Below are 25,422 nucleotides of genomic sequence, written 5' to 3' on the forward strand. Positions count from 1 at the left end.
CAACTTGGCGAGACCTCATCTCTACAGTAAATCAAAAAATTAGCCAGGCGTGGTGGTGCACGTCTATAGTTCCAGTTACTTAGAAGGCTGAGGAGGAAGAATCACCTGAGGCCAGCAGGTCAAGGCTGCAGTGGCTGTGAATGTACCATTGCACTCCAGCCTAGGTGACAGAGTGAGACTTCGACTCCAAATAAATAAATAAATAAATAAATAAATAAATAAATAAATGAATAAATAAATGAATAAATAAATAAAAAGATATAGAAGCTGAATGTGGCACCTCATGCCTGTAATCTCAGTACTTTGGAAGGTAGAAGAGAGAGGATTGCCTGAGCCTAGGAATTTGAGACCAGCCTGGGCAACTTGGCAAGACCTTGTCTCTATAATAAATAAAAAAGACCAGGCTCAGTGGCTCAGCCTGTAATCTGAGCTTTGGGAATACTTTGGGAGGCTAAGGCAAGTGAATTATCTGAGCCCGCGGGGCTCAAGATCAGCCTGGGCAACTTGGTGAGACCTCGTCACTACAGTAAATCAAAAATTAGCCAGACATGGTAGCAAACCTGCAGTTCCAGCTACTTGGAAGGCTGAGGTGGAAGGATCGCTGGAGTCCAGCAGGTTGACTCCGGGGTGGCTGTGAGTGTGCCACTGTACTCCAGCTTGGGCGACAGAGTGAGACTTCAACTCAGGGAAATAAATAAATAAATAAATAAAATTAGCCAGGTTGTGGTGGCACATGCCTGAAGTTCCAGCTACTTGGAAGGCTGAGGCAGAAGTATCACCTGAGCCCAGCAGGTTGAGGCTGTGGTGGCTGGGAGCATGCCACTGCACTCCAGTCTGGGTGACAGAGTGAGACTCTAACTCAAATAAATAAATAAAATTAAGTTAAGAAAAAAGAAATAAGGAAATACAGAACAGAAAAGCAATAAAGAAAATCAATAAAACCAAAAGTTAGTTCTTTGTAAAGTTCAATAAATTTGGTTTAGATTTTGCTAGACCAAGAAAAAAGAGAAGACATATATTACTAAAATTATAGATGAGTTAGGAGACATCACTATTCACTTAACAGAGATTTAAAGGTTTTTTAAAAATTAAAAATTTTTTTTTCAATCAGAGTCTTACTCTGTCGCCCAGGCTGGAGTGAAGTGGCACGCTCATGGCCACCACAGCCTTGACCTGCTGAACTCAGTTGATCCTTCCACCTCAGCCTTCCAAGTAGCTGGAATTACAGGCAAGCGCCACCAGGCCCGGATAATTTTTTAATTTATTGTAGAGATGAGGGCTCACCAAGTTGCCCAGGCTGGTCTCGAACCCATGGGCTCAGGCAATCCTTTCACCTCGGCCTCCCAAAGTGCTGGGGTTATAGTCGTGAGCCACCATGCCCAGCCTGAAAGGTTTATAATGGAATGTTATGAACAACTTTATGCCAACAAATTAGACAAGTTAGATGAAATGAATAAACACCTAGAATGCCACACATTATTGAAACTGATTTAAGAAGAAATAAAAAGCCCAAATAGACCTTAGCAAATAAAGAAGTTGAGTTACAAATTATAAATCTCATGCAGAGAAGTCCAGGCCCAGATAAATTTATTGGTAATTTTTTTTCCTTCCTTCCTTCCTTCCTTCCTTCCTTCCTTCCTTCCTTCCTTCCTTCCTTCCTTCCTTCCTTCCTTCCCTCCCTCCCTCCCTCTCTCCCTCCCTCCCTTCCTTCTTCTTTTTTATTTTTTAAATAGAGACAGCGTCTCACTATATTGCCCAGACTGGTCTCAAACTCCTGGGGTCAGGCGATCCTCCTGCTTCCTCCTCCCAACGTGCTGAGATTATAGGCATGTGACACCACACCCCGCATATTTACTAGTAAAATATTGATCCATCACAAACTCTTCCAGAAATTTGAAGAATGAAGGAGAAAAAAACACTACCCAGCTCATTCGAAGAGGCCAGGCTTATCCTGTTACCAAAACCAGAGGAAAATATTATGTGCATTCATGCAGGTGTGTGCACACATGTACACACACAATCATAGATCACTAGCCATCAAAAATAAAGATGCTGACTGGGCATGGTAGCTCACGCCTATAATCCCAGCACTTTGGGAGGCCGAGGTGAGAGGATTGCCTGGTTCAAGACCAGCCTGGGCAACGTGGCAAGACCTCATTTCTACAATAAATAAAAAAAAATTAGCTGGGTGTGGTGACACATGCCTGTGTTTCCACCTACTTCGAAGGCTGAGGCAGAAAGATCATCTCAACCCAGCAGGTCAAGACTGCAGTGGCTGTGAGCATGCCACTGCACTTCAATCTGGGTGATAGAGTGAGACTCTGACTCAAAAAAAAAAAAAAAAAGGAAAGAAATATATACATATATATGTAGAAATTCTCAACAAAATAATTGCAAATTAAATCCTGCAGCATATGAAAAGGACTATACACCACAATCAAGTGGAAATACCAGGTTGGTTCAACTCCCCCCCAAAATCAATTAATGTACCATATTAATAGAATAAAGAACAAAAACCCATATATTATCTTGATATCTGCAGGAAAAAATTGGACAAAAGTCAACACTCATTCATTAGAGATTTTTTTTTTTGAGTTGGAGTCTCATTCTGTCACCCAGACGGGAATGCAGTGGCATGCTCACGGCCACTGCAACCTCAACCTGCTGGGCTCAGGTGATCCTTCTGCCTCAACTTTCCAAGTAGCTGGAACTATAGGCATATGCCACCACACCCGGCTGATTTTTTGATTTATTGTAGAGATGAAGTCTCTCCATGTTGCTCAGGCTGGTCTCAAACCCCTGAGCTCAGGCAATCCTCTCGCCTCCATCTCCCAAAGTTCTGGGAATACAGGCATGAGCCACTGCAACCAGCTGAGAATTTTTATATGCTCAACAATCTAGTAATAGAAGGGAATTTCCTCAATCCAATAAAAGGCATCTAAGGAAAGCCTACAGGTAACATCATACTGAATGTTTGTCCTCAAAGATGGGGAATATGGCAAGAATGTCTACTCTCACCTCAACATTCTAGTGGAGGTTCTAGTCAGTACAATCAGGCAAGAAAAAGAGATAAATGGCATCCAGATTTGAAAAAAAGAAATAAAGTTATCTCTGTTCACAGATCTTATATTTAGAAAATCCTAAGAAACAAAATGCTACTAGAACTAATGAGTTTAGTAAAGTCACAGGATACAAAATCAATATAAAAAAATCAGTTGCATTTATCTTATACTAGAGTAAACAATTCTAAAATGAAATGAAGAAAAACAATTTTGGCCAGACTCAGTGGCTCAGCCTGTAATCCCAGCACTTTGGGAGGCTGAGGCGAGTGGATTGCCTGAACCTGCGGGTTCGAGACCAGCCCGGGCAACTTGGTGAGACCTCGTCTCTACAATAAAATAAAAAATAAGCCGGGCTCGTTGGCTCAACCTGTAATCCCGCGGTTTGGGAGGCTGAGGTGAGTGGATTGCCTGAGCCTGCGGGTTCGCGACCCGCCTGGACAACTTGGCGAGACCTCATCTCTACAATAAATCAAAAAATTAGCTGGGCGTGGTAGTGCGTGCCTGTAATTCTGGCTACTAGGAAGGCTGAGGCGGAAGGATCGCCGGATCCCAGCAGGTCAAGGTTGCGGTGGCCGGGAGCGGCCACTGCACTCCAGTCTGGGCGACAGACTGAGACTTCAACTCAAAAATAAATAAATAAATAAAAATAAATAAAATAAAAAATAGCCGGACGTGGTAGCATGTATCTGTAGTTCTGGCTGAGGTGGAAGGATCGTCGGAGCCCAGGAGTTCGACGCTGGGATGGCAGTGAGCATGCATGCCACTGCACTCCAGCCTGGGCGAAGGAGTGAGACTCCAATCCAAAAAAACAAAACGAAACAAAATAATTTTGCTTATGATAATATCAAAAAGAATAAAATACTTAGAAGTAAATTTAACAAAATAAGTACAAGACATGTGCACTGAAAACTATAAAATATTGCCAAAAGAAATTAAAGAAGTTCTAAATAAGCGAAGAAAAATTCCACGTTCTTGTGTCTGAAGACTCAATATTATGAAAATGGCAAATCTCTTAAACTGACGATTCAATGCTATCGCTATGAAAATCTCAGCAGGTGTTTGGCAGAAACTGATAATCTGATTTCAAAATTCACACGGAAATGCAAATGATCGAAAACAGGTAAAAGGATTTTGAAAAAGAAGCATATATTTGTAAGACAGACTGCCCATTTTCTTTTCCTTTTTAAAATTTTTTTTTGTTTTAAAGATGTGGTACAATTCAGGGTTAGGTATACAAATGTTCATTATGCAGGTACCCTTGTTGATAAGGTGTGCCTCCCCCTCTCCTGGCAATTTCCCACTACTGCCAATCCTGCCCCTGCCCTCCCCTGCAGTTACCCACTACTGCCAATCCTCCCTGCTTTTTTTTTTAGTTGGAGTCTCATTCTGTGACTCTGGCTGGAGTGTAGTGGCAGCTTATGGTCATGGCAGCCTCGACCTGCTGGGCTCAGGCAATCCTTCTGCCTCAGCCTTCCAAGTAGCTGAAACTACACCCATCTAATTTTTTGATTTTTTGTAGAGATGAGGTCTCACCGAGTTGCCCAGGTTTGTCTCGAACCCCTGAACTCAGGCCATCCTCTCACCTTGGCCTCTCAAAGTGCTGGGATTACAGGTTTGAGTCACTGCACCCGGCTGCTAATCCCTTTCTTACAGTATTACAATAGTTGTTCAAGGTCTGCTTATAAGTGAGAACATGTGATACTCAGTTCTTTGTTTCTGTGATAGATCACTCAGTATTATAGCCTCTAAGTCCATCCAAGTTGCTGCAAATTTCATAATTTTGTTCTTCTTTATGGCTACGTAATTTTCTTTTTTTCTTTTAAAGATATAGGGAGCTGGTATTGACAGAAGTCGCTATCCGCCTGGGGAAGAGGGGGCACACCTCATCAATAAGGGTACCTGCACAATGAAAATTTATATATCGAACCCTGAATTGTACCCCACAATTTCAAAATAAAATTAAAAGAAAAAAAAGACGTGGGGTACAATTCAGGGATAGGTATACAAATGCTCATTATGCAGGTACCCTTGTTGATGAGGTGTGCCCCCCCCTCCCCTGGCAGTTTCCCTCAACTGCCAATCCCATCCTCCTTCCTCTGGCAGTTTCCCACTACTGCCAGTCCCTTTCTTATAGTATTATAATCATTCAAGGTCCACTTATGAGTGAAAACATATGGTACTCTCTTCTTTGTTTCTGTGATAGATCACTGAGTATGATAGACTCTAAATTCATCCAAGTTGCTGTGAAGTCCATATGTTTGTCCTTTATGACTGCATAATATTCCATTGTGTATATGTGCCACATTTTTTTAAAAATCCAGTCCAGCTTCGGTGGGCAGCATGGTTGGTTCCATGCTTTTGCAATTGTGAATAGAGGTGCAACAAACATGCGTGTGCAGGTATCTTTTTTGTAGGATGATTCGAGTTCTTCTGGGTATATTCCCAATAGGAGGATTGCTGGGTTGTATGGAAAGTCAATTTCTAGATCTTTCAGAAATCGCCACACTGTCTTCCAAAGAGGTTGTACTAGTTTGCATTCCCACCAGCAGCGTAGAAGCGTTCCTTTTTCTCTGCATCGTCTCCAGCATTGGTTGTTTGTTTTATTAATGATGGCCATTCCTACTGGGGTTAGGGTAGTATCTCAATGTGATTTTGGGCCGGGCTCGGTGGCTCAGCCTGTAATCCCGCGCCTTGGGATTTTGATTTGCATTTCTCTGATGATTAGTGAGGTTGAGCACTTTTTCAGGTGTCTGCTGGCTGCCCATATATCTTGTTTTTTCTTTTTTGAGTTGGAGTCTCACTCTGTTGCCCAGACTGGAATGCAGTGGCACGGCTCCTGGCTACAGCAGTCTCAACCTACTGGGCTCTGGCAACCCTTCCGCCTCAGCCTTCCAAGCAGCTGGAACTACAGGCATGTGCTACCACGCCCAGAATTTTTGATTTATTGTAGAGACCAGGTCTTGCCAAGTTACTTGGGTGGGTCTCGAACCCGCGGGCTCAGGCAATCCACTCGCCTCGGCCTCCCAAAGTGCTGGGATTACAGGTTGAGCCACCGAGCCTGGCCTCCATATATCGTTTTTGAGAAGTGTCTATTCATGTCTTTTGCTCACTTTTTAATGGTGCTGTTTGGCTTTCTTCTTTTAGGCGCGTTTGAGTTCCTTGTAGATCCTAGATGTTAAGCCTTTGTCATATATACAGTTGGCAAATATTTTTTCCCATTCTGTGGGCCTTCTCTCTGCTCTCTTGATGGTTTCTTTTGCTTTGCAGAAGCTTGTCAGTTTGATGAGGTCCCACTTGTCTATTTTATTTCTTATGGTGTGGGCACTTGGGGTTTTGATCAGGATTTGGTTGCTAGTTCCAATTTCCATAAGGATGTCTCCTGCATTTTCTAAGATTCTTATACTTTGAGGTTTGACGTTTAGGTCTTTGATCCATTTAGAGTTAATTTTTTTTGTTTGCTGATAGGTAGGGGTCTTGTTTTAATCTTCTGCATGTGGTCAGCCAGTTTTCCCAGCACCATTTATTGAGTAGTTTCTCCTCTCCCCAGTGGTGGTTTTTGGAGGCTTTGTCAAAGATGAGTTGGTTGAGAAATTGAGGTTTTACTTCCAGAATCTCTATCCTGTTCCATGGGTCTATATGCCTGTTCTTCATAATCAGTATAGACTGTTTTGATTATTGTAGCCTTATAGTAAAGTTTGAAGTCTAGAAGTGTGATACCTCCTGCTTTGTTTCTTTTGCTAAGGATTGTTTTGGCTATTCGTGGTCATTTATACTTCCATATGGATTTCTGTATTGTCATTTCCAGATCTGAGAAGAATGATGTTGGTAACTTAATGGGTATTGCATTGAATCTGTAGATTGCTTTTGGTAGGATGGACATCTTAACAATATTGATTCTTCCTATCCATGAGCATGGAATATATTTCCATTTGTTTGTGCCTTCTTGGATTTCCTTCTTTCTTTCTTTCTTTCTTTCTTTCTTTCTTTCTTTCTTTCTTTCTTTCTTTCTTTCTTTCTTTCTTTCTTTTTTTTGAGTTGGAGTCTCACTCTGTCACCCAGACTGGAGTGCAGTGGCTGCTCCTGGCCACTGCAGCCTTGACCTGCTGGGCTCTGGCGATCCTTCCGCCTCAGCCTTCCAAGTAGCTGGAACTACAGGTGCACGCTACCATGCCCAGCTAATTTTTTTATTTATTGTAGAGATGAGGTCTTGTCGTTGCCCAGCTGTCTCTCCCCACTGCTTCTTTGCAGGAAATCTTTTGTCCGTTTAAGAAAAAAATGGCACTCAGCTTCTACAACCTGGGAAGTGCTAAGGACCAAGCAGAGAAGCTGCAGTGCCAGTTGCTTCACCAGGAGGGCCCTGGCCACTTATTCATGAGTCACCTCTTGGTCAGTCTCTCCAAGCATTTTTTTCCTAGGAAGGGTTTTGCTGATTAAAAAAAAATGGTGCTTGGCTTCTTCAACCCAGGAATTATTAGGGTCCAAGCTGAGCAGCTGTGGCACCAGTCACTGCACCAGGAGAGCCCTGGCCACTAGCTCCCTAGCCTTCATTCATTCAGTCACTCACATGTCCACTCACTCACCAGCACATACACAAAATTTTCCATACACTCACTCACTCACACTGGGATTCACATAGTCTGACTCACTTGACTGCCATCTTCCAGACACCCTGTAATTTTCAAAATAATGGAAAAGCTTCAGTAATCTAGTCACATTATACTAACATTAGCTCAATGGAACAGAATTGAGAGTCCAGAAACAAACCCATACACCTCAAGTAAGCTGATTTTCAACAAGGGTTCCAGTGCAGTTTAATAGGGAAAGAATAGTCTTTTCTTTTCTTTTCTTTTCTTTTCTTTTTTTTGAGTCAGAGTCTCTCTCTGTCACCCAGGCTGGAGTGCAGTGGTATGCTCACGGCCATCCCAGCATCAACTTGCTGGGCTCAGGTGATCCTTCTGCCTCAGCCTTCCAAGTAGCCAGAACTACAGGTGCGCGCTATCACGCCCGCTAATTTTTCATTATATTGTAGAGACAAGGTCTCACCAAGTTGCCCAGGCTGGTTTTAAACCCCTGAGCTCAAGCAATCCTCTCGTCTCAGCCTCCCAAAGCACTGGGATTACAGACTTGAGCCACCATGCTTCCATGCTTGGGCACTTTTTCTTTTTTTAATTTTAATTTTATTTTTTAGATTAGAGAATTCAGTTTATTTAGAAAGTAAATTTGAGAGACAGACAGACAGAGAGAGAGAGAGAGAGAGAGAGAGAGAGAGAGAGAGAGAGAGGAGATTCATCTCCTCAAGGTAGGGGAGGGGCTAAAGCCAGGCAACATGGCCTGGCCATAGGTCAAAGAGCACATGGCCACACCATAGCTTAGCAAGACAATTGTTCCAATGACCTGGCGATGGCCTATTTTGTATTTTTAAAGACCAAGGAAGTGTCTCACTATGTTGTCCAGGCTGGTCTCAGACTCCTTGCCTCAAGTTATCTTCCCACCTTGGTTTCCCAAAGTGTTGGGATTACAGACGTGAGTCACCACCCCTGGCCAAAAACAGTCTTTTCTACAAATAGTGCTCAGCCAACTATATATCCACATGCAAAAACAAAACAAACCAAACTTGAATTTACATTTTTACCTCTCACCATACATGAAAATCAACTCAAAATAGAACTGGACCTAAATGTGAGACTTAAAACCATAAAACCTTTAGACTAAAACAGAAGAAAAAAAATTTTTTTTGAGTTGAAGTCTTACTCTGTTGCCAAGGCTGGAGTACAGTGTACACTCATGGCTACCACAGCCTCAACCTGCTGGGCTCAGGCAATCCTTACACTTCAGCCTTCCAAGTAATTGGTACTATAGGCAAGTGCCACCATGTCTGGCTAATTTTTTGATTTATTGAAGAGTTGAGGTCTTACCAAATTGGCCTGACTGGTCTCAGACCTGTGAGCTCAGGCAACCCTCTCACCTTGGCCTCCCAAATTGGGAAAAATTTTAACACTTTGAATTAGGCAAATATTTCTTAGATAAAATGCCAAAATATGATCCATACTAGAAAAATCGATGTCATGCTTTATAAAAATAAAAAAGTCTATGTTTCAAAATACTCCATTAAGGAAATGAGGAGACAAGCCACAGACTGGAGGAAAATATTTGTATATTATATATCTGAAAAAGCAATTGTATCTGGAATATATAAAGAACTCTTACAACTTACTACTATTGCTACCACCACTACTAATGCAATCCAATTTAAAAATGTGCAAGACTTGAAGAGACGTTTATCCAAAGAAGATATACAAATGACTAAATAAGCACATGAAAAGATGTTCAATATTATCACTCATTAGAGGAATGCAAATCAGATCCATCCAGCAGCCTATGCTAAAGACAGATAATAAAAAGGTTTTAGCAAAAATGTGGAGAAATTGAAACCTTCACACATTGCTCATGGAAATGTAAAATGGTGCAGCCTCTTTGAAAAATTATGGTCTTTCCTCAAAAACTTAGAGTTATCATATAATTCAGCAATTCCACTGTTAGGTATATACCAAAGAGAAATGAAAATATATGACTACAGAATTTTACACAGATGTTCATATCAGCTTTAGTTATAATAGGCAACAATTAGAAATGATCTAAATGTTCATCAACTGGTAAATGAATAAACAAAATGAAGTATATTCATTCAGCGAAATACTATTTAGCAATAAAAAGAACAAACTGAGCCAGGTGCGATGGCTCACGCCTGTAATCCCAGTACTTTGGGAGGTGGAGGCGAGAAGATTGCCTGAGCCCTCGGGTTTGAGATCAGCCTGGGCAACTTGGTGAGAACTTGTCTCTACAATAAAAAAAAAAAAAAAATCAGCTTGGCGTGACGGCGCACGCCTGTAGTTCCAGCTACTTGAAAGGCTGAAGTGGAAGGATTGCCTAAGCCCAGTAGGTCGAGGCTTCAGTGACCGTGTGCATGCCACTGCACTCCAGGCTGGGCGACAGGGTGAGAATCTGACTTAAAAAAAAAAAAAAAAAAAAGAAAGAAAGGAACAAACTGCTGATACATGCTACAACATGGATGAACTTCACAAACATTCAGAAACCAGATACAAAAGACCACATAGATGATTCTATTTATAGCAAATGTCCAGAAAAGACAAACCTCTTTAGACAGAAAATAGATTAGCTGTTACTTAGGCTTGGGGGAATGGAGATTAATTGCAAATGAACTTGAGTGATCACCTCAGGTTGATGGAAACTGTGGTGATGGTTGTACAACCTTGCAAATTTACTAAAAATTATTGATTTGAAAAGTAACACCAGTAAATTTTATGATATGTACATTATACTTCAATAAAGCTATTTTCTTGTTTTGTTTTTTGAGTTGGAATCTCACTCTGCCACCCAGGCTGTAGTGTAGTAGCACACTCACTGCCACTGTAGCCTTGACTTGCCAGGTTCAGGTGATCCTTCCACCTCAGCCTTCCAAATATCTGGAACTACAGGCACGCGCCACCACACCTGGGTAATTTTTTGATCTATTGTAGAGATGTGGTCTTGCCCAGGCTGGTCTTGCACCCCTGGGCTCAGGCAATCCTCTCACCTCAACCTCCCACGTTGCCTGGCAATAAAGCTATTTTTTTTTTTTGAGTTGGGGTCTTACTCTGTCACCCAGACTGGAGTGCAGTGACCGCTCCCGGCCACCGCAGCCTCAACCTGCTGGGCTCTGGTGCTAGTAAATACAAAAACATGATCAATACCATTAGTTATGGAAATGTAAATTAAATCACAATGAAATACCATTTCATACACACTAGAAATGACTGAAATTTAAAAAAAGCAGACAGTGAAAATTATTAGCAAAGATGTGGAGGAATGGTAACCCTCATAAATTGCTGGTGGGAAGGAACATGGCATACTCACTTTGGAAAACAGTTTGGTGGTTTCTTAAAAAATTAAATATAAATATATCATATTACTTAGAAATTCCTCTTCAAGGTGTATACCCAAGGCAAATGAAAATACAAAGACAAGTAGGATTTTCATAACAGAATTATTCATGATTACCAAAAGGTGAAAACAACTCAAATGTCTATCAACTGATGGCTGGTTAAGCAAATGTGTATATCTAGATAATGGACTATTATTCAGCCATAAAAAGGAATAGAGTACTGATACATGTTTAACCTGGGTGAACCTTGAAAATAGTATACTAAGTGAAAGAAACTAGACACAAAATTCCACATATTGTGTGATTACATTTATATAAAATGTTCTGAATAGGAAAATCCATAGAGACAAAAAGTGACTGTTTGGGCCTCATCATGGGAAAAGGGATTGACAGTAAATTGGGGATTTATTGGGAATTTGAAAATACTCTAAGATGAATTTATGGTGATAATTCTATAACTTGGTAAATTTACTAAAAATCAGTGAATTGTACATATGAAATGGGTGAATTAAATGATATGTAAAATACACATAGAGTTATAAAAAATAACTACTGGTGCATGTTAAAGGTGTGTACTGGTTACTGTCATTATTCTACCCAGATTGCCTCTGATACATTTAACGATTTCTGGGCCAGGTGTGGTGGCTCACATCTGTAATCCCAGCACTTTGGGTGATCGAGGGGAGAGGACTACTTGAGCCCAGGAGTTTGAGACCATCCTGGGTAACATAGTGAGACCTCATCTCTACAAAAAGTCAGAAAAGTAGCCGGATGTGGTGTTGCATGCCTGTAGTCCCAGCTGCTTGGGAGGCTGAGGCCAAAGGATTGCCTGAGCCCAGCAAGTCGAGGCTATGATGAGCTATGATCATGCCACTGCACTCTAGCTTGGGCAACAGAGTCATACTCCAAGTCAAAATAAATATATATATAAATCTGAACACTCTTCCCTGGCTTGTGTGTATGTTTGATTCTAAAGGCCTGCAACTTTCTCTCTCTGACTCTCTTTGAAGCCTGTTTTCAGAAGCTGCTTTGCTTGCACTTGCAGAGAGCTGACAATGCCTTCGAGTTCATATTCATCCTTACACAACTCCACCCCTACTGCTTGCAAGTCCTGGACAGTTTTTACTCAATAACCGACTAGGGTGAAAACTTGCAAGTTTAGTTCCTCTTCTTGGAGTAAGGACAAACTCTGAGGCATAATTTACACTCAGCAATCCTCTGTGGGATCATGTGGAAGCAACCCTCCATGGGATGTTGCCTGAAATTGCACATTTTCTTAGTTTCTTTCCCTATCCTGCCCTGGTCTCTCCATTCTCTTATTGGGATCTCCTGGGAGGACTTCCTTAAATTAATCAAATTAGTCATGTGCATGAATCCTCACCTTAGAGTTCACTTCTGGGGAACCAACCCAAGACAAGAGGGATTAACTTATTCCTAACTCCACCAGTTTTCACGGGAAGGTTCATCTATTCAAGTAATAATTCAGGCTTCTCTATCTATGCCCTTCACTGCTCCCCATGGGAGGAGGAGTGACATGCTAAATTGTGATTCAGGAGTAAGAATTTGACATATTAGGGGAACCTCCAAAAAACTGGTATTTATTTATAAAAAACTATGTATTCACTCTTGCATGTTTAAACTTCAATCAACTTCAAAGTACTCTCTGTTTGATGCAATACTCCCATTGAGATGCTTTTTCCACTGCCCAAAACAGTTTTTGAACTCGTCAATTTTGATGCCTTTTAGTGTTTCTGCCATTTTGAGTTTTATCTCTTCCACATGGGCAAAAGTCCTTTGAGGACTTTTTTCACCCAGGGAAACAAACAAAAAAAGTCGCTCGGGGCGAGATTGGGTGAACAGGGAGGGTGGGGCATGGGGGTCATGCCATTTTTGGTCAAAAACTGAACACTCAGCGGGGTGTGGGCAGGTGTGTTGTCTTGATGGAGGAACCAGTCACCTGTTTGCCACAACTTGGGACATTTCTTCTGCAAACCATGATGCAACCTTCTCAAAATTTCCAGATAAAATCTTGGTTCACCGTTTGATTTGGAGGAAAACATTCTGAGTGTTCTACAAGGAGCCTGCCCTCCAAAAGAGAATTCTGGGTTTTTTTTTTCTGGGAGGGAGGAAATCCCCCCTCATATGTGACTTATTCCTTTTCTTTGAAAAAGGGACCTTCCTGCCTGGAGGGAACATGTGCTTTGGTAAGTAAGTTCAATGAAAATGGTTCTGCCTTTGCAAGAAAGGTCCAGAAGTAGAGCACGAGGCAGGGATTTGCGTGCATGTGATTTATTGAGGGAGTGTTCCTTAGGAAAAAACTGTAGGGCCGAGAGCTGTGGCTCATGCCTATAATCCCAACACTTTGGAAGGCTGAGGTGAAGGGATTGCCTGAACCCATGTGTTCGAGACCAGCCTGGGCAACGTGGTGAGACCTCATCTCTACAGTAAATCAAAAATTAGCCAGATATGGTGGCACATGCCTGTTGTTCCAGCTACTTGAAATGTTGAGGGGAAGATTTGCGGGAGCCCAGCATGTCGAGACTGCGTGGCCGTGAGCGTGCCACTGCACTCCAGCCTGGGTGACAGAGTGAGACTCCAACTCAAAAGAAAAAAAAAAAAACTAAAAAAAAAAAAATAAGAACAGCAAGGTGGGAGAGAATAATTGGTGTGTTTGTGGTCTGTTCCATGTGACAGGAGTTGTTTCATGTGGCATGGGAGGCTTGAAGATTTCTTCACTGGTTTAGTTCTTCTGCTGGTCTAGGTGACTTGCCTGATGGGGTGACCTACACCCTTATTCATGTGGGTCTGAGCCCAATTTCCATGCCCTTATCAGGTCTGTGGTTGCTACATGGGCCCATTCTAGTAGCATTAGAGTAGCAAGAGATGCTTCAGTAGGTCACCTGAATGTTAAGCATACTCTTCCCTGCTCACATTATATAACAGCAATATTACCTACTCATGATGATCTGGGGTCAGTTGCCAATATGGTAACTCTTTTCTCTTTTTTTTTCTTTCTTTCTTTCTTTTTTTTTTTTGAGTTGGAGTCTCACTCTGTTGCCCAGGCTGGAGGGCAGTGGCACACTCCCGGCCACCGCAGCCTCGACCTGCTGGGCTCCAGCGATCCTTCCGCCTCAGCCTTCCAAGTAGCTGGAACTACAGGCGCGCGCTACCACACCCGGCTAATTTTTTGATTTTTATTGTAGAGATGAGATCTCGCCAAGTTGCCCAGGCAGGTCTCGAACCCGCGGGTTAAGGCAATTCACTCACTTCAGCCTCCCAAAGGCACAGGATTACAGGCTGAGCCACTGAGCCCACCTTTTTTTTCTTTTTTGAATCAGAGTCTTACTCTGCCACCCAGGCTGGAGTGCAGTGGCACACTGCTCATGGCCACTGCAGCCTTGACCTGCTGGGCTCAGGCGATCCTTCCACCTCAGCCTTCCAATTTCCTGGAACTATAGGCGTGCACCACCACACCCGGCTAATTTTTCTTGATTTATTGTAGAGATGAGGTCTTGCCAAGTTGCCCAGACTGGTCTTGAACCCCTGGACTCAGACAATCCTCTCACCTCGGCCTCCCAAAGTGCTGGGATTATAGGCATAAGCCACCGCGTCTGGCCGATCACTCCTTTCTGTACCTACTGGTCTACTGACAGAAGAAGCCCAGCATGACTAAGCAGTATATGTAGCTTTGGGTTTAGCAGGACTCTTACTATGCCCCATTATGGAAGTGATTCTCCTCTGGGAATCAGGACTTCTAGAGCCTAACATTGTGGAAAAAGAATTCCCCATTCCCCAAGGGGAGCATCTCTTGGTTCTTACACCCATGTATTTTACCTGTTTGGACCAGAACACCATATAATGACCACTGGGTTAGAGCTGGAGTCAGTAAACATTTTCTATATAGGGCCAGACAGTAAATATTTTAGGCTTTGCAGCCCATATGGTCTCTGTTGTTATGACTCAACTCTGCTGTTGTAGCATGAAAGCAAAGACCATATGTAAACAAATCAGCATGACTGTGTTCCAATAAGACTTTTTTTGAGCCGGGCATGGTGACTCACAACTATAATCCCAGTACTTTGAGAGGCTGAGGCAGGAGGATTGCATGAAGCCAGGAGTTCAAAACCAGCCTAAGCAATACAGTGAAACACCATCTCTATAAAAAATAGAAAAATTAACCAGGTGTGGTGGCATGGGCCTGTAATCCCAGCTACTCCGGGGGCTGAGGCAGGAGGATCGCTTGAGCCCAAGAGTTTGAGGATACAGTGAGCTATGATCATGCCACTGCATTCCAGCCTGGGTAATAGAGTGAAATCTTGTCTTAAGCAAGAAAACAAAATAAAACTTTGTTTACAAAAACATAGCTAGGCATAGTGGCTCACTCCTGTAATCTCAGCGCCTTGGGAGGCTGAAGTGAGAGGATCACTTGAGGTCAGGAGTTTGAGACCAGCCTGGACAGCAAAGTGAAACCCTATTTCTATAGAAAGTAAAACAACAACAACAACAACAACAAAAAACCACCAAAAAACCCCAAAACCAAACCAAAACAAAAAAACAACAACCCAGGTGTGGTGGTGCATCCCTGTAATCCCAGCTACTTAGGAGGCTGAGGCTGAGGCTGAGGAGGATGACCTGAGTTTAGGAATTCAAGGCTGCATGAACTGTGTGCCTCTGGGAGGCAGAGTGAGATCCTGTCTCAAAAACAAACACAAAATCCAGCTAGTAGACTGAATTTAACCTGTGGACCATAATTTGCTGACCCCTGGTTTAGAGCACAGATGCTCCTCAACTTATGATGGGGTTATGGTCTGATAAACCCATTGAAAATATCATTTCTTTTTTAGTTGGAATCTCATTTTTGTCACCCAGGCTGGAGTGCAGTGGCACACTCATGGCCATCACAGCCTTGACCTGCTGGGCTTAGGTGATCTTTCCACCTCAGCCTTCCAAGTAGCTGGAACTACCAACGCACAAAAATATTATTTGCTGAAAATGCATTAAATATATCTAACCTATTAAGCATTATAGCTTAGCCTAACCTACCTTTAAAAAAAACAGGATTTATTGAGAGGACAGAAAAGCTCCCACAGTGGGAGAGGACCTGAAGGGGTTGCTCACCTAGCCTGTCCTTAAAGATGTTCAGAACACTTAAGTTAGCCTACAGTTGGGCAAACTCATCTGACGACACTGTAGAGTATCTGTTGTTTACCCTTGTGATCACGTGGCTGACAGGAAGCTACAGTTCACTGCCTCTGCCTAGCATCATGAAAGGGTATCTTACAGCATATTGCTAGCCTAGGAAAATATTAAATATTCAAACTATAGTTTCTACTGAATATGCATCATTTTTGCACCATCATAAAGTTGAAAAATTGTAAATGGGATCATTATAAGTCAAGGACCATCTGTATATACTGAATCATGAAGAATTGCGTACCATCCTCACAGGGACTCTCTCCAAGTTAGTGCCTCAGCTATGCATTCAACATACCTTTCTGTCACTTTTTACGCCAGCAGCTTCTGAATGGTATAGAATGTAATAGAGCCAATGGATTCCACTGTCATGTTTTCACAGCTGCATCACAATTTTCATAAAGGTGGGCCCTTGGTCTGAGGTGATATGCAAGATCTTATGTTGGTAGATGAGATACTTTGTGAACCCTCAGATCATGGTGCTGACTGAGGCCTTGCGGGCAGTAAAGGAAAAATTCATATTTGGCACATGTCATTCTGTCAGAATGAACCACTGACCTTGCCAGAGGGAGGGGGTCAGATGTAATCATTTTGATACCATGTGACTGGTTGATTTCCTCAAGGGATGGTGCCATACTGGGGACTTGGTGTTGGTTCCTGTTGCTGGAAGATTAGACATCCAGCCATGGCAATCTCTAGGTGAGCCTTGGTGAGAGGAAGTTCCATGCTGTTGAGCCGATGCCTAGCTTTCTGCCACTGTGGATACTCTATTGTGCAAGCACCGGGGTAGCAGAGGGCAGACTGGCTGATATCAGCTGGCCAGATCGTCCTGTCCTCTTGGTTGTTTAGTGCTTTTTCTGCAGTGGATGCTCTCTGGTGAGTGTTAAAATGAAGAGATAAAACCCTTCATACTTTGTACCCATTCCCATCATTTCACACAGATTTCTTTTCCCTAGACTTCTTTGACCCCAATCCGTCCATCTTTCCCTTCCTATCCCCTGGCCAATAAGCCAAACCATTTACTGTACTGTTGTCCATGGATCAACATGTATTATGATTTCAGGCCAGTTCTTCTACATAAAGTGTGTGGTCAAAAGCCCTGCCCACTATTTTTTAGAGATACCCTTGAGTGAGGTTTTAGGGAAGCAGCTGTACATTTTCAGCTTTTACCCCAAAACTGAGCTGACCCATCTGTGAACTAAGTTTGAGCTCTTTCCTTTTATTTTAGCTGGTTATAAGGGATACGCCCCCTTCCATGTGTCCTTAGGTGCAACACTGGTAGACGACATAGAGGTCTGGACCACCTGCTTCTGTAGCTTACTTGTGCTTTTTGGCCTGCTTGAGGCCGATCCTGCTGGATGTACCATTTTATCTTACAAATAATTGCTGCTGGGCCTGTCCAACTTAATGACTGGGTGGGTCTGGCTGAACCAAGCTCATGATGAGCAGTTCTGGGAACATGGTTACTTGATGTCCCAAGGGCAAGGGGTTAATCTCTATCAGGACCCAGAAGCATGCCAAAGATCCTTTGCAAATAGTATACAATTCTCTGCTTCCATTTGGCATGGCCTTGCTCCAAAACCCTAAGGATTTGCACTGCACTGCCATATTTGGACTTGTTAGAGATTCCACATTTTCTTCTACCACAGATATCTCTGGTATCAAGGAATTTTATGGAGCATGAGACTTGAGGAGCAGGGTTGCATTTACTGCAGATTGGACTTGCTACAGGGGCCTTTCTTGCTCTGGGCTCTACTAGAAACATCCATGTCACTCAACAGATGGGTTATTACAGTATTCCTAAATGCGGAACGTGTTGCTTCCAGACCCAAAGGGGCCCATCTTTAAACTCTTTCTTATAGTGGGAGGTTCCAGGTGCAATAATTTGTCCATCACTTTGGAGCAAATATCACAGCATCCCCCAGACACTAGACCATTGGATCCCTAATAACTTCACTCTTGGGGCTGTGAGATCAGAGGAGGGAGCACTTCACTCATGTAGTCCATCCCTGAGTCTTTGCAGGGCTTATCTTATTTTCTAGGGTGTACATCTTAGGACATCCAGGGTACTTCTGCTTCTTGCTCATCAGGTTCAGTTAACACGATACCATCAATATAGTGGACCAGTATGATATTCTATGAAATATTCAGATGGTTTAGGTTCCTTTAAGCTATATTATTAGAAAGAGCAGAAGAAAAAAACATAGCCTTGGGGTAAGACTGTAAATATATGGTGGTATCTTTTCTGTGTGAATAGGCTGAGATTTTTTATTTTCCTTCCTGATAGGTATAAAAAGAATATATTTGCCCATATCAATAGCCATATATCACCTACCAGAATTGTGTTAATTCACTTTATTAAAGGTACCACACAAAGGCCAGGCATAATGGCTCACACCTGTAGTCCCAGCACTTTGGAAGGTCGAGGTAGGAGGCTTTTTTTTGGTGGGGGGAGTGGGAGTCTCACTTTGCCACCCAGGCTGGAGTGCAGTGGCACACTCATGGCCCCTGCAGACTTAACCTGCTGGGCTCAGGTGATCCTTCCACCTCAGCCTTCCAAGTAGCTGGAACTACAGGCGCATGCTACCATGCCTGGCTAATTTTTTTGATTTATTGTAGAGACTAGGGCTTGCCAAGTAGCCCAGGCTGGTCTTGAACACATGAGCTCAGACAATTCTCTTGCCTCTGCCTCCCAAAGCGCTGGGATTACAGGCTTGAGCCACAGTGCCCGATCAGGAGGCTTTTTTGAGCCTAGGAATTTGAGATCAGCCTGGGCAAGATAGTGAGACCTCGTTTCTACAAAAAATACAACAGGTAGCCAAGCATGATGGCACTCACCTGTAGTCCTAGCTATTCAGAAACCTGAGGCAGAAGAATTGTATGAGTCCAGGAGGTTCAGGCTTTGGTGAGCTTGGATTGTGCCACTGTACTCCAGCCTGGATGACAGAGTGAGACTCTGGGAGATGGGAGGGAAGGATATCACATCCAGCTCAGTAGATATAATTGGTACTATTATATCTACTGGGTAGGTACCAGACTGATTAATTAAATGGAGATATGGACCGGGCGCAGTGGCTCATGCCTATAATCCCAGTATTTCGGGAGGCCGAGGTGACAGGATTGCCTGAGCCCATGGGCTCGAGACCAGCCTGGGTAACTTGACAAGACCTCATCTCTACAATAAATCAAAAAATTAGGTGGGTGTGGTGGTGCGTGCCTGTAGTTCCAGCTACTTGGAAGGCTGAGGTGGAAGGATTGCCTGAGCCCAGCAGGTAGAGGCTGTGGTGGCCGTGAGCATGTCACTGCACTCCAGTCTGGGAGACAGAGTGAGACTTGACTCAAAAAAAAAAAAATGGAGATATGACTGGGCATGATGGCTTATGCCTATAATCACGTCACTTTGGGAAGCTGAGGCAGGAGGATTGCTTGAGTACGGGAGTTTAAGACCAGCCTGGGCAACATAGTGAGACCGTGTCTCTACAAAAAAAAAAAAAAAAATTCAAAAAATTATCCAGGCATTGGGGGATGTGCCTGTACTCCCAGCTACTTGGGAGACAGGTAGGAAAGTATCGTCTGAGCCCTGGAGGTTGAAGCTGCGATGAGTCAGAATCATGCCACTGTATAGCGACAGAGTGTGACTCTGTCCAAAACAAAGAAGCAAACACAGCTCAGTAGACAAAATTGGGACTATTACATCTACTGGGCAAGTGTCAGACTGATTAATTAAATGGAGATATTATGGGGACCCTATAAGTCCTGCATTATTTAATGTTTTCAGCATGACGCTAATCTTTGCTGTTTCTTCTGACTCTGAGATGTGATATTGTTTTTTATTTACTATTTTGGCCATTGGAAGGTTTTTCTTGGGAGGAGGGGGAGTTCCAGGGGCTTCCATGGAGTCTTTCTTTCTTTTTTTTCTTTTTTTTTTTGAGTCGAAGTCTCACTCTGTCACCCAGGCTGGAATGCAGTGGCATGCTCATGGCCACCTCAGCGTCGACCTGTTAGGTTCAGATGATCCTTCCGCCTCAGCCTTCCAAGCTGCTGGAACTATAGGTGCGCGCCACCATGGCCGGCTAATATTTTTTATTTTTGTAGAGATGAGGTCTCACCAAGTTGCCCAGGCTGGTCTCAAACCCGTGGGCTTAGGCAACCCTCTCACCTTGACCTCCCAAAGTGCTGGGATTATAGGCGTTAGCCACCATGCTCGGCAGATAATAGCTTTTCTAACTGTGGGTACTATGGGGTTATCAAACACTTCCTTGGGCTACCTGAATTATACTACTCAAGTCATCTTCAAGTGCTGCAAATTGATCCCTGTTATGCTAGGAGGAGTTTTTATTCAAGGAAAGCATTACAGTGTTGTAGATGTGTCTGCTGCACTGTGTATGAGCCTTGGCCTGATATGTTTTACACTAGCTGATAGCACAATTACACCAAATTTCAACCTGACAGGTGTGATGTTTATTTCCCTGGCACTATGTGCAGATGCTGTCATTGGAAATGTTCAGGAGAAAGCTATGAAACTGCATAATGCTTCTAATTCTGAAATGGTTTTGTATTCATATTCGATCAGTTTTGTTTACATTTTATTGGTACTGACATGCACTAGTGGATTAGGCCCTACAGTAACGTTTCATTCAAAGAATCCACCTCGGACCTATGGTTATGTTTTCCTTTTTTCTCTCGCTGGATATTTTGGAACTCCTTTGTTCTGGCTTTGAGTAAAAATTTTGGTGCACTTCTTGCTGAAACAGTGACAGCAGAAGAAAAGCAATGACCATTGTACTTTTGTTTCTATTCTTTGTTAAACCATTCACATTTCAGTATGTGTGGTCGGTTTGTTAGTTGTCCTTGGTATATTTCTCAATGTTTACAGCAAAAATATGGAAAAATAAGACTGTCATCACTATATGATCTGATAAGCAAATCAGTGGGTGCAAGGAAGTCAAGGACGTTAGTGCAAACTGTGTAGGCAGTGATTCGTCCTGCATAAAATAGAACATTAAGGGAACAATCATAAATTAACCTTCCAAAGGGATTGTTATAAAAACCAAAGTATTTGGAGGCATTGCTGCCCATTTGTGAGTGGATTACATATGAAGTAGTTTTGTGGTGTCAGCCTTTACTTTAGAACACTTGTTTGAGTTTGAAGCAGTCAAGAGAGCTGCATCTAGCACACCTTGCAATAAAATGTCAATGTGAAGGACCGTAATTCCTAGCAGTTTATTGAGAATTTCACTGGAAATGGGCCATGTTGCAAGACTAATTGGATGTCATTATGCATTATGATATATCAAAGAAATTGATATTTAATAGCAGGTAGCTTATCTTCATTCCATTTTGGTGGTGTTATTTAAATTGATTCTCTCTTATAAGAGAAAACTGATAAGTTAAAGTCTGGAGAGAATAGCATTCATTGTAAATAAAATAAAAATAAAAATAAAATTAGCCAGGCATGGTAGTTTACACCTGTAGTTCCAGCTGCTTGGAAGGCTGAGGCAGAAAGATTTCCTGAGCCCAGAAAGACGAGGCCGCGGTGGCTGTGAGTATGTTACTGCACTCTAGCCTGGGCAACAAAGTGTGACTCTGGCTAAAAAAAAAAAAAAAAAAAAAAAGAAAGATACAGCTAGCAAGAAGGAAAAAAAAGAGGAAATTTAAGAAGTAAAGGCACTTTCTCCTTCACAGACACCGCCTCCTCTTTTTTCTATGGTGATAATCTTTCAGAGGGTGGTTCCCTTCTTTAGTGAATTTTCCTATAAATGGAAATAAGGGCACAGCTTTCTACAACTACCTGCTCTGTTTGAGGATACAAGTTTGTATGACTGGTGGCCTAAACCTGAGTCTACTTTCAGACCAGATTCCATATCCAGGAGTCTCTTGCCATCTGCACACCACAAAACTAGAAAGGCAGAAATAATTAGACAGGATCACAAGATGATTGACAGCTTGGATAAAAGACTGTGCTATGGTTTGACTGTGTTCTCCAAATTCCATGTATTGGAAACTTAGTTCCCACATTAATATGATGATGGTATTTGGAGGTGAGGCCTTTGGGAGGTAGTTAGGATTAGTTAAGGTCATCAGGGTGAGGCCTCTGTGATGAAACCAGTGGCTTTGTAAGAGGAGGAAGAAAGACTTGAGCTGGCATGCTGTTGCCCTATTGCTATGTTTTGACATAGCAAGAAGGCCCTCAAAAGATGCTGGCACCTTGATATTGGACTTCCCAACCTCCAGAACCATGAACCTCTATTCTCTCTCTCTCTCTGTATATATATATACATAATTATATATATATTATATATATATAATTATATATATATATATATAATGTTTTTTAATTTTAAATATGTGGGGTACAAAAACCTCTATTCTTTTTTTTTTAAACCAGAGCCTCACTCTGTCACCAGACTGGAGTGCAGTGGCATGCTTTACAGTCAGTGCAGCCTCGACCTGCTGGGCTCAGGGTATCCTTCCACCTCAGCCTTCCAAGTAGCTGGAACCACAGGCATGCACCATCATGCCTGGCTAATTTTTTGATTTTTTTATAGAGACAAGGTCTCACCATGTTGCTCAGGCTGGTCTCAAACCCCTAGACTCAGGCAATCCTCTCGCCTCAGGCTCCCAAAGTGTTGGGATTACAGGCATGAGCCACCACACCCGGTTGAACCTCTATTCTTTATAGATTACTCCGTCTGTGGTATTCATTTATAGCAACAACAAACTGACTAAGACTGACTGCGTTCCCATATGAAGGCAACAGGATGGAGAGTAGCTACACTAGTTACATGGAAAAAGGCAAACAAACAAGGTGTTAAGCTGATGAATGTCAATACTGGAATGGAATCTGAACTGTTGTATAATTTACGTTTTTCTTGTCTCAATGCAGAGAAAAATCAGCTCTTTTTATTTGGATAGCCAGTGAAGCTTATATAATTGAACTGATTCAGATCCCTTTCTCACTCATTTAAAGACTTCTTTTCCTGCACCCTAGGAGTTATGGAACTACTCTGCAGTGTGTTTTCAGTTAATAGCCTCATGCATGGAGATGTGCACTGGCTACTGCATGAAATTCTGCAACCAGCAGACTTTGCTCCTTTGATGGAGCAAGCATGTTGGAATCCAGAAGATTACAACCTCAGGGTGTATGTAGCCAAGAGAAGTGGACTATCCACCACCACCCACAACTATGGATGATTTGAGAACAGAGGTTACTTGAAGCATTTTTGGTAAAGGGGAGCTGGCAGACATCGCAGCTGTATTCGCATAACACAGGTGAGTCCATCACTGATTTCCAATGGGTTAGGCAAAGATTTATTTTCTTTTAGAACTGTGTTCTAAAAATTTTTTGGCATGGATCCAAGGTCAGATAAAAATCATCCTCTGGTCCTAGCCGCTTTGTCTTTGTTCTCTTGCTAACTATCCAAACCCTAGTTAAGAAAAATGTGACAGGTTGGCAAAAACAGACTATTAATCAACTAGCAGCAGCTACTCAATTTTGGGATAATCTAAAAACAAAAAAGAAAAGAAGAGATTAGAGACTGTTGTGTTGTCTGTTCAGTTAGAACTCTTTACTTAAGACAATAATACTAAGCCGGTCAATCTATAAAGGAAAAAAAGGAAGATGGGAGATTGTATCTGTTATTGCAAGAGGCCAGGGCATTGGAAGAGAGATTGCAGAAAACCTTGGAGAATGCAGGAACTGCAGAGATAACAGGCTCAGGAAAGCCTACCACCAAACTTTCAGCTAGAAAATACTCGACTCAAAATTGACAGAATCCCAGAGGTGGGAACTAGTCAGCCATAATGTGTCAGTAACTCTTCCTCAGGCTAATTCTTGCCTTTTGTGATAGAGACTGGTGCTACTTATTCTGCAATTTCCTTGGAATTTCCATTTGGTGACAGGTCAACACAGATTGTTGGTATTTTGGATCAACCTCCTACTTGGGCTCTTTCCTCTGTAATTCCCGTAGAAATAGGTTCTCTAACTGAGAAACACATGTTTTTCATTTCTTCTGAATCTCCTGTAAACCTATTGGTGTGAGGTCTGCTGTGTAACTTAAAGGCTACCATCTTGTGTCCTGCAGATGGAGTGTTTGTGAAACTTTATGGAGAAAAGGAATTTGATTTGGTCACTATGCACTTCTGAGAAAAGAGGTATAGCAGAGAGTGGCAGTATGGAAAAGACCCCCCCAACATGAAACAAATCACCTAAATGTGAGGTAAAAAAGCTTTTAAAACTTTTAGAATAAAATATAGGAGAAAATCTTCATAACCTTGGGTTAGGCAAAGATTTCTTTCCCTTTTTTTTTCTTTTGAGTGCAGTGGCACACTCATGGCCACCCCAGTGTCGACCTGCTGGGCTCCGGCAATCCTTCCGCCTCAGCCTTCCAAGTAGCCGGAACTACAGGCACGCTCTGCCATGCCCAACTAATTTAAGATTTATCATAGAGACGAGGTCTCATCAAGTTGCCCGGACTGGTCTCGAACCCATGGGCTCAGGCAATCCTCTCGCCTCAGCCTCCCAAAGGGCTGGGATTACAGGCTTGAGCCACCATGCCTGGCTAGCATTTGCATTTTGAAATACTCCATTAAGAAAATGAGAAAACAAAGCACAGACTGGGAGAAAATATTTGCAAATCATGTATTTGATAAAGGACTCATATCCAGAATATATGAATAAGTCTTACAACTCAATGATAATAGTAATTAGACAACCCAATTTAAAAGTAAACAAAAGACTTGAGGCATTTAACCACAGAGAATGACAATATTGGATTAATTTGAGATGTAAAACCAATAAACATAGTTTACCAAAACGATGAGCCACGACAATGTGTAAAACAATATCCTTTATTGAGAGTTCAAGTAAATGGAATACAGCCAGTTATAAAATGATTAGAAAAACAAAGTCTAATTAAAAGAGTGTACTTACTCTGTAATACTCTCATACTTCTAATAAAGAAGAAAGGTAAATTTGATAAGGATAGTTGACCACTATATAGATTTGCACACATTTTGGAGAGATAAACTAATTTGTTGTCCCATTAACCCCTGTAGTTCCTAGCCCTGCAATGATTCTGATTACTGTATCACTGTCTGCAAAGTTTTTTTTAAATTGATCTATGTTCTACAATTCCTTCCTCTCCTCCCCTCTCCTCCCCTCTCCTCTCCTCTCCTCACCTTCTACTTCCTTCCTTTCTTTTTTTTTTTTTTTTTTTTTTTTGG

General features: G+C 42.3%; 1 pseudogene; it reads left to right on the forward strand.

The window, feature by feature from the left end:
- LOC103272742 overlaps positions 1–21,169 on the forward strand; it is a 44,992-nt pseudogene extending 23,823 nt beyond the window's left edge.
- Positions 21,170–25,422: the final 4,253 nt, after the last annotated feature.

The sequence above is a fragment of the Carlito syrichta genome, unplaced genomic scaffold (assembly GCF_000164805.1).
Source record: "Carlito syrichta isolate Samal-C Ts95f unplaced genomic scaffold, Tarsius_syrichta-2.0.1 Scaffold313184, whole genome shotgun sequence".
Taxonomy (NCBI): Eukaryota; Metazoa; Chordata; class Mammalia; order Primates; family Tarsiidae; genus Carlito; species Carlito syrichta.